At 36.0% G+C, this 14779-nt stretch overlaps 1 non-coding gene across 1 annotated transcript; it reads left to right on the plus strand.

Annotated features, from left to right (window-relative positions):
• The first annotated feature begins 14525 nt into the window (after positions 1 to 14525).
• On the plus strand, positions 14526 to 14598 carry trnal-caa (transfer RNA leucine (anticodon CAA)). The gene has a single exon. It is a non-coding gene; the product is annotated as a tRNA-Leu (tRNA).
• The last annotated feature ends 181 nt before the right edge of the window (positions 14599 to 14779 follow it).

Raw genomic sequence — 14779 nt, forward strand, 5'->3', positions numbered from 1 at the left:
TGCAAATGAACTTGACAAACATTTCAATCATTTCATTGAAAGCTGGTAGAGACAAACACCTCAAGACTTTGCAGCTTTAAGTGCAGCATCACTTTTCAAATGTATCTATAAAAATACTCCTCATCACCTACAAAGCCATAATCACCCCCCAAAAAAACGAGTTGTTACCAGGATTATTTGGGTATTTCATGCTTAATAATGAGCAATATTTAGGTGGAAGATGTTTTTATACAAAGAAAAATACTGTGTGAAGGCCGAGTGGGCATGAAACAAAACAAAGCTGTTACATAAGAAATATTTTAAGTGATAGAAGACAGAAAAAAAATAATAATAATATAAATTTGTCTGATTTTACTTATATTTTATACTTTACATTGTCTATTTGGTTTCTGAAACATTTTATTGCGTGATTAGGTTGGTTAGTCAAAACTTATGAGTCTAAAATTTCTAAAATGTTAAAAAACAATACAATTTGTCGACTGAGTCTTTAACCTTGGATGTCCTTGTAGCTTCTCTTGTATCGTATTTTAAGTACTCTTTTCTGCTGCTTTGACAGGAAATGGGCCAGACGTCATTACAGATGATGAAGGATCCAACAGAACTGCTTGTCTGTGCCAGTGTCACACAGAGGGCAGACACAAACTGGTCCCGTGGAAATGGCATATTAATTTCAATCTGGATTTTAAGAGAAATGACCATTAAAGGGAGCCACAGTTCATTGTTTCTTATCAGAAAGAGAAACAAGCAAAAAAGAAAACAAAACTGAATTGGAGAATTAAACCACTGAAATTTCCTTAGTTTTACTTTCAACACAATACTTTAAAATCATAAAACATTTGTCTCAAGACCTGCAGGTGCTGCATATTTAAAATCATATTTTTTTAGCAATATATAAAATCTATGAGAAAGGGATTTAAAATGTTAATAAAACTGTCAATTAATTAACATTTTGCATTAGTGTCTTGGTTTACATCTAATCTTTGGAGGAGGTTTTCTCAGACACGGCGGCTTGGGTTGTCTGAGGTGTTTTGGAAACCCGACGTGGAAGCTTAGTGCAGCCCGATCTCAGGCTTCTGTTTGCCTCCCCACACATAACAACAGTGTGGCCTTGGGGCCCCTCTTTGGCCTTTCTGATGGAAAACACTGATTGCAACACAGCGGACTTTGATTAGAACTTGATAAATGATAGAGTTTCCATTTCTGGAGGGAGAAGCGTTGAGTCAAAGACGTGGCTTAACAGAGACAAGTGGGCGTCTGCCCACCGCAGCTTAAATGACTGGAATCCCCTGTTGACAAACTGATGTGACAGAGCTTAACCGGGGTCTCAGAGCAGCCAGGAGAAGACTCAACAGGTCCGCCAGCCTCTCTGCCCTGTTCATTACACTCACACAGTTGGTACTCTGAATCTGAATCACGTAAATGACATCCTACTTCTTAACAGAGAGGAAACGTAAACCTAAAATGACAAAATGTTCTTGTATGAAAAAAAAAAGTGAAGTCTTGTTATGAGGCTGAAAACAGAAAAAAAAAAAAAAACATCTTCAAGGCACAGGATATAAACATTTAACACTAGGATGTTTACATTTCTGATGAGATATAAGTAATTTAATTCAGTTTTACAGATATGTAATGACGATACATGTGGATGCAGGTTGATTTTTATGAGTCAGGGTGACGTGGATGTAGTGACCTTACTTTGTCAATAATTTAAGACTGTGAAATGAGAAAACAGGACTGTATTGGCAGAGTTAATTAAAAACTGCATCAAATTGTCCTGTGTCTGTGTAAGGCTATAATACTGCGATATCACATTAAATCTTTACATATCTTTTCAGGAGATATCAAAAGTGGATGGCTCTGATTACTCGTTTTAGAAAACTCACTGCAGTCAATCACCGTTCTGTAAATCTGAATAAGTTTTCACTACTCATTGACAGTTTTTTAATCAATTTATAATGCGGGGAATAAATGTTACTTAAATATCCATTATTCACAGTTGTGATAAACACTGATCCATATTGGAAAGTCCTCTGAATTTGTGCTCTGTATTTTAGAGATATCTTTTAAGAAAAACTGCTTGTTGATGTTAATTGAGGCTGATATTTACATTCAACAGTATTTGTGTTCAATGACTTACAAGAAGAGGTAATTAGATAAAGGCTACATTAAATATATAATAAAGATTTTTATTTGTTATAGCTGAAGATTCTCATTGACTTTGTTTAAAAAGACAAAGAACAAGGAAAAGTTGGACTCACTAACAAAAACACAGATGGAACAAAATGATCGCTTCAGTGGTTTTATGTGTAACTGGTTGGTTTAAATAATGCCACTAATATTACAACAGTGAAATCAATTTCTTCAGTATCATTTATGCTTTCTGTCTAAGTGATGTATGAGCAATCGAACTAATAGAACCAAAATGTACTTTGGCTAATCTGCTATGTTCTGAATTTGATTTTGTTCCATTACAGCATACAAAAGCTCCACTTTACACAAGTGACAGAATAGCTTAGTCTGTATGGGGGAATTTGAACATATGTGCTCTTGGATAATGGCAGAAAAATCCCCCCATAAGTTTGTATCATCCATGTGTGTCACGGGCTTGTATTTGAAATATTTTAATACTGATTTCAGAAAAGCATTTAATTTGTGAGGGACACAAAGGCCATAAGACACTGGGATCAAAAAGTTCAACCCATGTAAATTTAATTTACCTTTTAAATAATATTTTTATTCTTAAATGTTTTTTGCACAATTAAAAATGTCCTATTATGCAAATTTCACTTTTTTGAATATTTTTATTCCTCCATCTGGGTCTGTACCCCTTCTAGAAACAGTCCAAGCTCTTATAAGCCACCTTGCTGTTTTCTTGAAATAAGTTAATGTTTAGAAAAACTTACCAATTATTGAAGAGATGGTATAGAGTATTTACCAGGCACAATGTGCTATTTCAATCAAGTCACTATGTTACCTTCAATTGTTATAAAAAAAGAGTGTATATATTTCAAACTTAAATTTGACTTTGTAATTTGACATCATGAAATTGGGCCTCTGTCTCTTTAAGAAGCTACTATTCTTCCCAGCCGTCTTCCTTCAGCATGTCTTCACAACAATGCTCCTCATGTTCTTAGGAGACATGCAGTTCCAGGCGTTTTACTAATTGCTGCTGCCACTAGTCTGGAGGAGCGGAGGGGGGGGGAATCTCAGGGGAGAGGATTTCTCATAAAAACTCACATAAAAAAACTAGATTGTATCTTGGTTTTGATCATATTTTTATGTGGGGTATCAGTTCTCAAACACAGAATGAAGATAGACAGAATTATACTGCAGTGAAATATACAGAAACAGAAGGAGGCATGAAGGGAAATGACAAGAAGCAAACCAGGATAACATGACCAAGACTAAAGAACTTCAAAGAGGAAGTTATTGATACTGGAGCACATACATTTTGAAGGTTTTTATTATTATCATTAACAGTCCTGTTACTGTACTAATATTAGAAACTATATGAGTCATTGTTTTTGCTGTTTCCTCTTCCTTCTCCTTAATCATTGATAAATACCAATGCCAATGCTTCATTCGCACATCCTGTGACTTTGCATTTGTCTCCCAGCAACTGCAGTTTTAATTTGTATTTGTTTCTATGCACATGCCCACCGCACATGCATGCGTCCAATGCACCTGATCATGGCACTGTGTTTTTGTGGTAGCATTTGAAACCACAGAAGCAGCTGGAATAGGATATGCTGAAAAGCACATGTCAGCTGTATTATAAGACCAGGAGAGTGAATTAAACGGGACTCTGCCAGTCTACTGCGAGGCTTGGTGAGGCTGCCGCCAACTCTTCTGGTTACCAATCCACAAGAGTTAAAGCTGGCAAGCAGTTTATGCTAAACAGGAGGTTTAGGCTCAGTGTAGGCCAAATCAATTCTTTATTGTCTCTTTAGGGGAAAATTTGATTTGGAATGTGCAACAAAAAATGAGGACATGCATGTTTAAGAGTGGCCTCATTTACTCCACTGTTCGTATGATTTTCAAACTGTAGAAAGTCAAGCAGGTCCTTAATGTTATTAGTCAGAAAATCAATTATTATTATTATTATTATTATTATTATTATTATTATTATTATTATTATTAAATCCAAGTAAACTAAAACCTCTTTCCACAAACTACTGAATGTTATTCAGTCTGTAAATTGAATGAATGTGTCCGGGGTGGAAGTATCAAATGTTATTACAATAAAAATGTTGTACTTTGAGCTAGTCAAAAACATGGACAGTGCAATCAAATTATTTGTATTTTTCTGGGTATTTCACACAAAATGATTGAGGACGTATACTCAATGAATTTTGAGAAAACATCTTGAAACTCACATAGCGCTTTATGCTTTACAAAGAAAACATGCACTCTTTTTTTATTAGCTTGTTTACTGCAACTGTACTGGCTAAGTGAAAGCATTTGGCAGTAGCTTGCATTTACTGACTGTGTCAAATTGATATCGGATCATGTTTACACCATAAACAAATCACTTATTGGACCGATACCGAGACGTACTCCTCCAAACAGTCTCGGTCCTTAGCCACACCGAGGTGCAGATGCTCTGCGCACATCTACACAAACAAAGCATTTATTTTAAATGGGACTAAATCCTTCAGGCATGAAAGCATTCTTATTCTTGAACTCAGCGGGCGGACTATCTCTAATAAATGAATGTTGTTTAAGCGAGTTTCTCTGCAAATACAGCTGCTGAATATTTTTAGCACAACAGTCTCTTAGCTATGGAGATGAATTTGACTCAATATTTCAGGTAGTGCTTCCTAATAAACGTCAGGCATTCAACGCTCTCTGTTGTTAGGCACCCACTAAGTAAGACAGAGAACTCTCAGGTCTTTCATGCGCTGCAGCAGAAGGAAGTAAATTTCCAAATCAGAATTTGTTCAGTGACAACATTCTTCTTATTCTGGTGCCATTAAATGCATAAAGATGGGAATGTGCTTGTTGGGGGATGTTGCTAAGTAACATGTCGTGTTTCATTCCTCTCATTGGCTGAAGCACCCAAATAACAAATCTAATGATGTTGGGGGAAAAAAAATGTTGAAATGCTATGGTTTGTTTCCATTTGTGTATTTGTTCAGCAAGATCAAGAAAATATTCTTAACAAATTACATTTTAATTTTGGCATATATTGTGAGATTAGGGAAAAGCCTTTTCAACTCAAAATATGAAATGAGGAGATTCTGACTGTGGCTGTAGTTAGCTGTGGTTATACTTTGTTGTCTCAACAAATTTTACGTAAGGAAAGTGATCTAAATATGTCGACCTGATGACACAGCATGTGCAATTTTAGCCATTTAAAGTTCCAATTAAAGTAAGGATGTCCTTATTAACTTATGGATGCTTTTGTTGCTGTTTAGATGTTCGCTTGTCAGGTTTTTTTGGTGATTCCTGACAGTTTGTAAAATATGTAGCTGACAGCTTTACAAAACAGATGGACAGTCAAGGTTCAGCTCTGTTTCGGTGTAGCCTAAGAAATGCTGTGTGACCTTTCTGTGTCTGTGGAAGTAAAATAACGGAGCTAATTACAAATGTCAGCTAAGACAACTACCAATGTAGAATAAATTGAGATGATGGATTTATTCAGGTGTTTAATGTTATCCAGGATGGCTTCAGTCAATGGGGGTCGAAGTGAGAGAGATATATATTTTTTTAAATTGCAGGATTATACTTGAAATCTGAGGTTTGTGTATAAAGTCAGGAGGGTTGAGCTGCAGAGGACAAAAGAGCTAAAAATATGCCTTGTAGATTTTTTTAAAAATAAAGTATTTATGAGCTTCCATGGAGACGTACAATTAATTTTAGTTACTGCCAGAGTTGACAATCAGGTGGAAAAGAAACATTTGGCAGAAGATTGTCCTTTAGAAACAAATGATAAAGTTTTGCTTTGTAGGAGGCATGAAAGAACTGTAAGAAAAATGTTTTAGACCTCTTAGTGGTGGCCCACCAGTAGCTCTCAACATGTGCCATAGTGCATTGTTATGGTTAATTGTGGCAAGAGAAGGGAATACACAAACTGAGCTTAGAAGTCAGCCCTGATGAGTACAATTTGCTGATAAGCGGAGCACACCGTGCAATTTGTTCACACAGCTCTTTGCTGACTTTGAATGACAAAAAATAACTTGGAGTTGTTTTGCCATCCATTCGCTTTTGAGCGCCTCCGCACATCCAGATGGAGTTTATAGAACTGCAGAGTAACAGCCCTCTCCCCCGTTAGGCCCAAGACATTGTTCAAACTCCATCTTCCTCCTCAAGTTTGGTCGTACTAATGTGTGCAACTTTTCACTCTGACAAAATTAACGAGATGGGACACAGAAGCCGTTTTACTGATGCACATCTCCAAGAGTTTCTACAACTCAGAGACCAAACATTAATGAGTTTGTTGCCAAGAAACACTACCAAGCATTCTCCTCAGAGAAAATTGTAAATTTTTTTTGTAACTGCTGTGTTGCTTGATTTTTACCTGCAAGTATCTTCCAAAAGATGCCCAGGTTAATCATTTCTGACAAGGATATGAGAACTCAATTTTTATTTATGTGTGAACAAAAACTGGCATATTAAAAGTCTTTTACCCTCTTCTTAATAATAAATAGAAAAGACTTCACTGACATTACACATAAAAAAAACAGTTTAAATATCTAATTTTAAAAAGTGTCTAAATTATATCTATAAATAGAAATTTGGGTCAGAAACCATCAAATCAAGGCACAAATTGTCTTTTTTTTTAATATAATAAGCTGAAGACAATTTGCTTATGTAATTTGTTAATCAGTGTTTCTTTTTGGATCTTTTAATCCAAACTCAAATTTGAACATGAAGTTTAAGAACTCGAAGTACTCAGCATTTCTGTCCGTCACTGTCAGGCTTCATCAAGCAAACCTCAGTAGTGAGATTATTATCCATTCTGCAATGTAGTTCTGGCAGAAAGGGTTGTTATTCTTTCTTTCTCAAGGAACATAAACAGGCTCTCTCCCAGTCACACTTGCTGTGAGACATAACATCCTTACAGCATTTGGAGCTTTCACTCTTTTGAGGATGCATTGCTCAAAGAAGAGAACAGCTTCATTTCCAAAAATGACCCTGTGCATGCAAATGCGTACAAATGCGTATATCTTCACACTGTGGAAGTGTTTCTGTGGACCTTTTTCAAGGAGAGTCCTTTAAGAAGCTCTTATGGCACATTACAGCTTTAGTCCCTTTGAAGTGCTACCATGGTGACAAGATGAACAAGGAACAACTTTGAAACGTTACACTGTATTTTATATCAATGCAGCGTCTGTATGAAGATGTTGGACAAAACCTCATGGCCACATCTTCTGAAACAGATCTTTGTTTGCTTTCTATACTTGCATGATCAGCTTTTTAGTTATAGAGTTTGAATTACACTTTGTGTGTCAGGTCATCTTATGTGATGAGAAATGTATTAATGTGAAATTTCTGCTTGACTCTCATTTAAAGTGCTACTTGAAATGCTTCTTTGTCCAAATTACTTTACATTCCAGCATACACGTTATATTGATGTCTAATAGTGCGAAGCAATGCAGTTTGTTTTGATAGCGACGAGAATGGTCTCTTATATGGAACCATTGACTAAAATTAAATTAAATGGAGACTGACTTGAGCGTCTGCCGATTCTTAACAGAAATAAATGGGTGCAAAACACGAATAAGTTGAATAGCTGTAGTACTGAATAGTTTAATCACAGCAAAGCCAGTATTGTTTCATTGTGCAAATAAATCAGAGAGTTATTGAAGCTCTTCTAGGTGAAAAGGGTTAAAAAAAACAACAAAATGATTTTTTTAAAAACTCATAATTGCATTTAGAAATCCCTAAGAAACTGAAACATGTATCCTTGGTATGTGAATGAAATTCTGCTTTTTGATCATGATTATGAATACCAAATGTCATACAAAAAAAATGAAAATAAAGCATCATCCTGATGTATGAAGGTTTTTATGATTAGAGCTCCTGTATGTGGTCCAAATTAAAGTAATTTCTAAAAAGTCTTGAGGAGGGAATTCTAAATACTGTATGGCTTTATCTCTGAGAAAATTATTTCTTTTCTCAGTTCCAATAAGAAAAAAGAAGTACTTCAGAACGAGAGCAACCTAAAACATTTTCAATCAATGATTTGAGGGGACACATTCAAAAGGATGGGCAAATTCATTGTCCAGATCTCAGTTATATAAGAAATCCGTGGTATGGATTAAAACCTAATCTACGCCAGTGGAACTTTTCCAGCTAAAAACAAACTGGACCTGGCCTTGAGGAACGGGCAAAACTCCCAGTAACAAAATGAGTTAGACTTATAGAGACACGCTATAGAGACACCCTTGTAGCTGTAAATGGGATGTTGACTCAGATAGATTTCTTCACCTTTACAAACAATTTGTGCCTAAAACAGGAGTGAATATTCTAGAGGTTGTACAATATAATTTAGGTTAAATGGTGTGTAAACTTTGGTTTTGGTTCATTTTCATCAAAGGTAATAATTTAAGCAGCACAGCCTAAACAATAGAGTCCAAACAAAATTTGATAAAAGACTATCAGATGTTAGATTAACATCAACTTTAAAATAACCAATTTCTTATTAAATAAGCACAGAGTTGTGTGCAACAATTAAATCTCTCATTGTTAATGTTACACAAGGGATGACTTTAATAAAATAATGCTGTATTACATTTAAGTCACCCTGCACAGGCCGAATGTTTTGCTAGTTTTGAAGGAGTGCATTTGCCACAAACCCAAAACACACAGATGATGTCTTTATAATGTGCACTGTTGTGGGTCATGGCCTCTGTTCAAATCAATTCCTCAAAGATTCGCCTAAGATAAAGAATCAATGAACAAATGCTCAGACCTCGAGCCTCTCAAGGCTAATCTTCAGTAACTCAGTAGCCTACAAACATTTTCATGTTGCTGTTCAAGTTTTTAATCCGTCTGAGTTAAGAAATGCTCTCCCATATTTCCTTTGTGCCAATAACAAATGTAAAGGAACAACAAAAGATTGTCCTACATCTACATTGATTAGTCATACATGATCTCTGTATATTATACTCATATGTGCACATTAGCAATATGGCAAACAATTTGGCAAAAAAAAAAATAAAATAAAATGTAAGAAGAGTTGTATAGCTCCATGCCGAAATAAAATTGTCTTTAGTTATTATTATAAATACAGAATAAATATGACTTTTTCCACATTTATATCCAACAAACTACCATCTTGATGTTAAATACCACAAGGGGTAATCATGCCAATGTTTTATGTTAATGTTAATAATAAACTATTTTTAGTATATGATGTGTTTAATTTGCGCCACGGTTCAGTAGATCAGTATCATCTGCTGTTCAAAACTGTTTATACTCAGCAGCCTGCACTACATATGCATAAATCTTAGCACAACAATGTTGTTGTTTTGATTAACTACGAATGAAGACCAGTTGGAAAACACTAAATTTGTTAGCATTGATTCTCAGTAAAACATTACGACCTCATTGCTGCAAAGCAGTTTTTACTAATGTCACCACTTACCATGTCATCAGCTGCTTTCCCTTCACTCTGTCTGCCTTCGCATCTGTTGCTGCAGAATCTACACAATCTAGTTTCTATCAGTGCAGAAGAAGTTTCACCCTTTCTCTTTAGCACAGTCATTGTGTTCAGATCATTTTCATAAAGGAGCTCATCAATATCTGCACTTTTTAAAATGTGTTTCAGCCTCTCCAGCCAGATTGGTTGCAGTGTGTAGTTCTTCTCATCAGCGTCTGGATGGACCCACTTTGCTCCGATTTCCATGGAGGAATACACTATGAACAGAAAATACAAGGTTTTAGCCTTTGTTCTCCAAAAAAACAGACATCTGTTTGAAGCCTGACTTCACACATAAGGATTGACCTCACTGATTAAAATCAACAATACAACTCTGAACATTCACTTAATGATTCAAAACACAGAATCAGCTACATTTGTGTCATGACTTCTGGTCTTTTTTCTTTTCTATTTCTCTGCTACACTAATCTGTCAATTCATTTCCATGTAGAAATGCAATATATTGGGCTGATGCTAACGTTGAACACATATTTAAATATCAACATTTGTCCATCCTCAGCTTCCTTTTTCATAATATTGTAGAGCAAAAAAACAAAGAAATCATATTTCTCCACAGAGCAGGAGGAAATCTGCAGTTTCACATGACTTCTCAGGAAGATCATTCCTCATAAATCCCTGTTGCCTCCTTGGCCCTGTCTCCTGTTACAAGACTTGAATGCAGACAATAAATGATAAAAAATGATTGCTTAAACACCCTGTAGGTGTCGGGAAACAAACCAGCAACCTTTAAGCCTGCCTGCAAGACAGCAATAACATTACCTAAACCTTTAACCTCCTTCTTAGCCTCTCCAGCCAGATTGGTTGCAGTATGTAGTTTTAAACCCACAGTGGGTATAAAAATACTTCAAACAGCTGATAAAATGCCTGTTTGTTTTTTTTTTTGTGCTGTAAAACTAATTAGACAAAGGTGAGTAATTTTTGTCTCTTTTACACCTTTGTTAGCGAAAAAAGAAATTCTAGGATGATCCTGAAAGCCAAGATCTGAAGTTGATTCATAGTTCATGGAGCGATCTGAAGACAACTGTGAAATGGAGATGCTCACAAAATCTGCAAAATGAGGCGACAAGAATTAGAATCAAAACAAAACAAAGCAAGCATGTACCTGGACTTGGCTTTCTCATTGCCACATGGAATGATTACATTGGAACTGTGGAAGCTTTTGTTCTGTGAAATGTCACAAAGTTGAGCAACATTTTCCCAACTCGTCTAAACACAAATTGAAATACAAATTACAGGGTAGCTAAATTACAGGTAAAGGTGATTAAATCGGTAGCGTAGATTGCACGGACAGTTGAGTGCAATGAATTTGATATAATTTAGCAATTCCCCGAGTTATGACTCAAATTATGTCCTCCAGGTGTTAATGCTGTGACACTCACATTGTGTGACCTGTGTTTTCAAGAGGAGAACCTGCAAATGCTTCCCTGTGATGGCATTAACAGCCTCCTAAATGAAACTTTTCCTAAAGCCATAAGTGCATGAGCCGAGTGGAGGCTTGTCATGTCACATGTCAGAATCACGGGCCCACGGCTTCCATTTAAAGGCGGCTGTAATTATAGAGCCACGCAGGCTGCAGTCTGACTGGACGGGCTGACAAAACATAAGACTATTAAAGAGGACATTGCGAGTTGTCTCTTCATTTTACATTTCAAAGTTTTACTTTTAAAGTTCTTCAGAGGAACTTGACACCTTTTCCTAATTAAGAGTCTATAGGAGTTATGAATATGGACATAGGATCCTGACCTCCAATTCCCCCAACCGTCCACCGCTGATCTGCAGCTCACTGGGAAATTTCTCTGCTGAAGACCTGTAATACCTAGATTTAAACTCTACAAGGATGCATAATGTGATACCTTACAAAACTGCTCACTAGGCCTGTTTTCTGCATTAGAAACATAATCATTATACGTAACATCAGATGTTGACTTTGTTACATTAACACTTATGTGCTCTTGAAGTAAGAAACATTAGACAAGTTTGCAGAAACAGGGATCAATATAAGATCCTGATGTATCCTGCCAGCTCACATTATAAACTTCAGTAATAGTTTTACTTTTTTGGGCGCCCTGAAGCTGATTAGAACGTGAACATTTGTCTCTAAAGTTGAAGAAATTTCTTGCAGATCATGCAAAAGCATTGGGCCAAAAGAGGTGCTATTTAGTCTCTAAGCTACTCTAAGCTGAAGGTTCAACCTCCTGCAATGCTCTCTTTTTAGAAGTTTGATTGATATTTATAAAAGCAAAAGTTATTCAATAAGTGACTCACAATATCAACGATCTCCAGTGTAGTCTAACAATCTAGGGACCCCCAACGGCATCTTACATGAAGCCTCAGAAACAACTCTGCCTCAGTTGTTGTTTTTATGTGAATTACATCAGAAAGAATGACTGAGTGATATCAGTCCCTGGATAACACCATCTTCTATGGCAACACTAAAGTGATGCATGCAAAACACAATGAAAATGAACAATTCAGCTTATCTCCATTCATTTTAATCAACTTTACAGATAACTGCATTTCATCTGAGCACTCTAAAATCATCCGATAAGGGAGCACCTCAGACCTTTAGACCACAACCGTACTTTTGATTATTTGGTTGCTATTGTTTTGGGTTTGTTAATTTCTAAAAAATAAAAAAATAAAAAAATAAAAATAAAACAATCAGTATTTTTCTTTCTGCCAGTTTGTTGATTTTCAAACTATGCTGTCACTGGAGGAAAATTCTAGTTTCCCTGCATATGATATACATCTTCGCCATTTTCTGGAAGAAGACAGGTGTTTCTGCGACTAAAACATTCCCTTCACCTTCACTGTTAAATCTGTTCTGTCCGTAGATTTACCCACCGCTACATAACATCAGAACGAGTGCAGCTGAGTCCATTAAGACGTTTTGTACTGCGCCCAGGTTGAGTCTGAAAGCAGAGCAGAGCTCATTCAGGCTCTCAGATGCCTCATTTCCTTTCATTGTCACTGGTTGTTTTAAATATGGCTGGTTGATTTCCCCTCAAGTGGATTACATGTGGGATGATTCATCAGTTGAAAGTCCTCACTTATATGACTGCTGTCTAACCTTTAGAGTGCCCTCTTCAATCTTTCTCGGTACACCGACATCATCTCTGCCCTGATCGTTGTAGCTGCTCATCATCATTTAGTACCTTTATGTCTGAATTATAAAGATATAGTCGATCATCAAATTTAATGTCATCATCTTAATGCCTTTTTATTGGGAGAATACATTTGGTGTATGCTCAGCAACTCATTCTGAAATCTATTATCTAATTATATACTTCACTCAGCTTAATTTAATTAGTCAACCCCTACCTGTCTACTTGAAGTAAAAGGCATTACTTATACCAAAAACAAAAATCTGATTCACTCTAATTTGTTTATGGTTATATAGTTTTATTTCTTTCTTTGACTTCTTTGATACTATAACCATAACCACAGACTTATTCATACCGCTGGCGAATTTAAGCTTTAAGTAATCTCAGCTTAAATCTCAGNTGCGGTTTAGATAATATTCACCGTGAATCCAGATCCCATCACAGATTAAGCAGATAAATGTATCTACATTTTTCTCATAGTGACAAAAACCACTGACTGGCCCCAATAACTTATAATAAATTAAACTAAGCGACTTCACTTAAATTAGCATCACATCACCCACTGGGGTCTGAACAACTTCCTCCTGGTTCCCATCTCCAGAAAAATCTGCGCTAATTCATCAGTCAGTTGGATCTGTCTGGTCCAAATAGATCAACTGAACTCTGTGAGTGTTTTACCCTGAGCGGTCCGGTGTGAGCTTTTACCAGGATTTTTTTTTTTTTCCCGCTGGATGAGTTACTCCCAGCGGTTTTTAAGTCTTCGCAGTCCGCAGCGGACTGCGCATGTTACAGTCTAATTAACGTTTGCATCGTCATTTATTTCCTCAAGATAAACTGCCGGCTCCTCAAGTGGATTAACACAACGTTGCATTCTCTTTAGTTTTCTCTGGTCTATAATGGAGACTTGAATTTAACGAGTCATTTCAACCAAAGGTTTGTAATGTGCTTAAAAAATAAAAATTGATTTTATTTTTTTAGCCATGACTCTGTAGAACTATTTTGAAGTGTTGATTTTATTTTTGAACCATTTTTTTAATTTTGAAGTGTTGATTTTATTTTGATACCTTATTTATTGTAAAGTGTTGATTGTATTTTAGAGCCCTTATTTATTTTGAAGTGTTGATTGTCTGAAAGACCTTACACATGAATTGCCCCATATGGGGTTTGAACTGATAACCTCAGCATTACCAGCACGGTGCTCTAACCTGCTGAGCTAACCTACCTTACAAACTGTTGAGTTTCCATGGATTTAAGAAGAACTTACATGATCTTACCACAATGACGATTTGATAAAAGTGCTTATATTCCAATGTTTTTCAAAACAACATACATGATATTTTATTTTCCAGAGATTTTGTATTTTTAACTGTTGATTGTATTTTTGAACCATTATTTATTTTTGAAATGTTGATTGTATTTCACAGATATTTTTAATTTTAATGTGTTAATTTTATTTTTGAACCATTTTTTATTTGTAAGTATTGATTTTATTTTACAGCCATTTAGCCAAGTCTCTGTAGAACCATTTGTCTCTGCTAATGACATCTTTAATACAATTTTTTGATCCCAGGCTTAGTTTATTGACTGTAATGTGAAATTGGACACAAGTATAAGTCTGACAGTTTGTTCACCAAGTTACTGTGCTCTCTGAGAGGATTTGTGGTATAAGTATTTGACATTGTTCCATGCCCATCATTGACGTTAGTCTCTAACAAAATGTGGATCATCTACCAGGAACGCTGCAAAGAGCATGATTTTCTGTAGTGTAGTGGTTATCACATTCACTTCAAATGCAAAAGGTCTCTGGTTCGAAACCAGACAGAAACAGATTTTGCATGTTCTATTCATCACAGGTGTTTACTAAAAGTCAACAAGGGTTCTGTTTTGTCATGGTCTGTACTCTCAATCCAGGCATCTGAGTGCAAGCCTCAGTTGAAATTTTCATGCGCTGCATCTAACATCATCAACTTTGGAACCTCAAACTGAAACAAAGCAGAAATGTTCAGTT

The sequence above is a fragment of the Poecilia formosa genome, unplaced genomic scaffold, assembly GCF_000485575.1.
Source record: "Poecilia formosa unplaced genomic scaffold, Poecilia_formosa-5.1.2 Scaffold70, whole genome shotgun sequence".
Taxonomy (NCBI): domain Eukaryota; kingdom Metazoa; phylum Chordata; class Actinopteri; order Cyprinodontiformes; family Poeciliidae; genus Poecilia; species Poecilia formosa.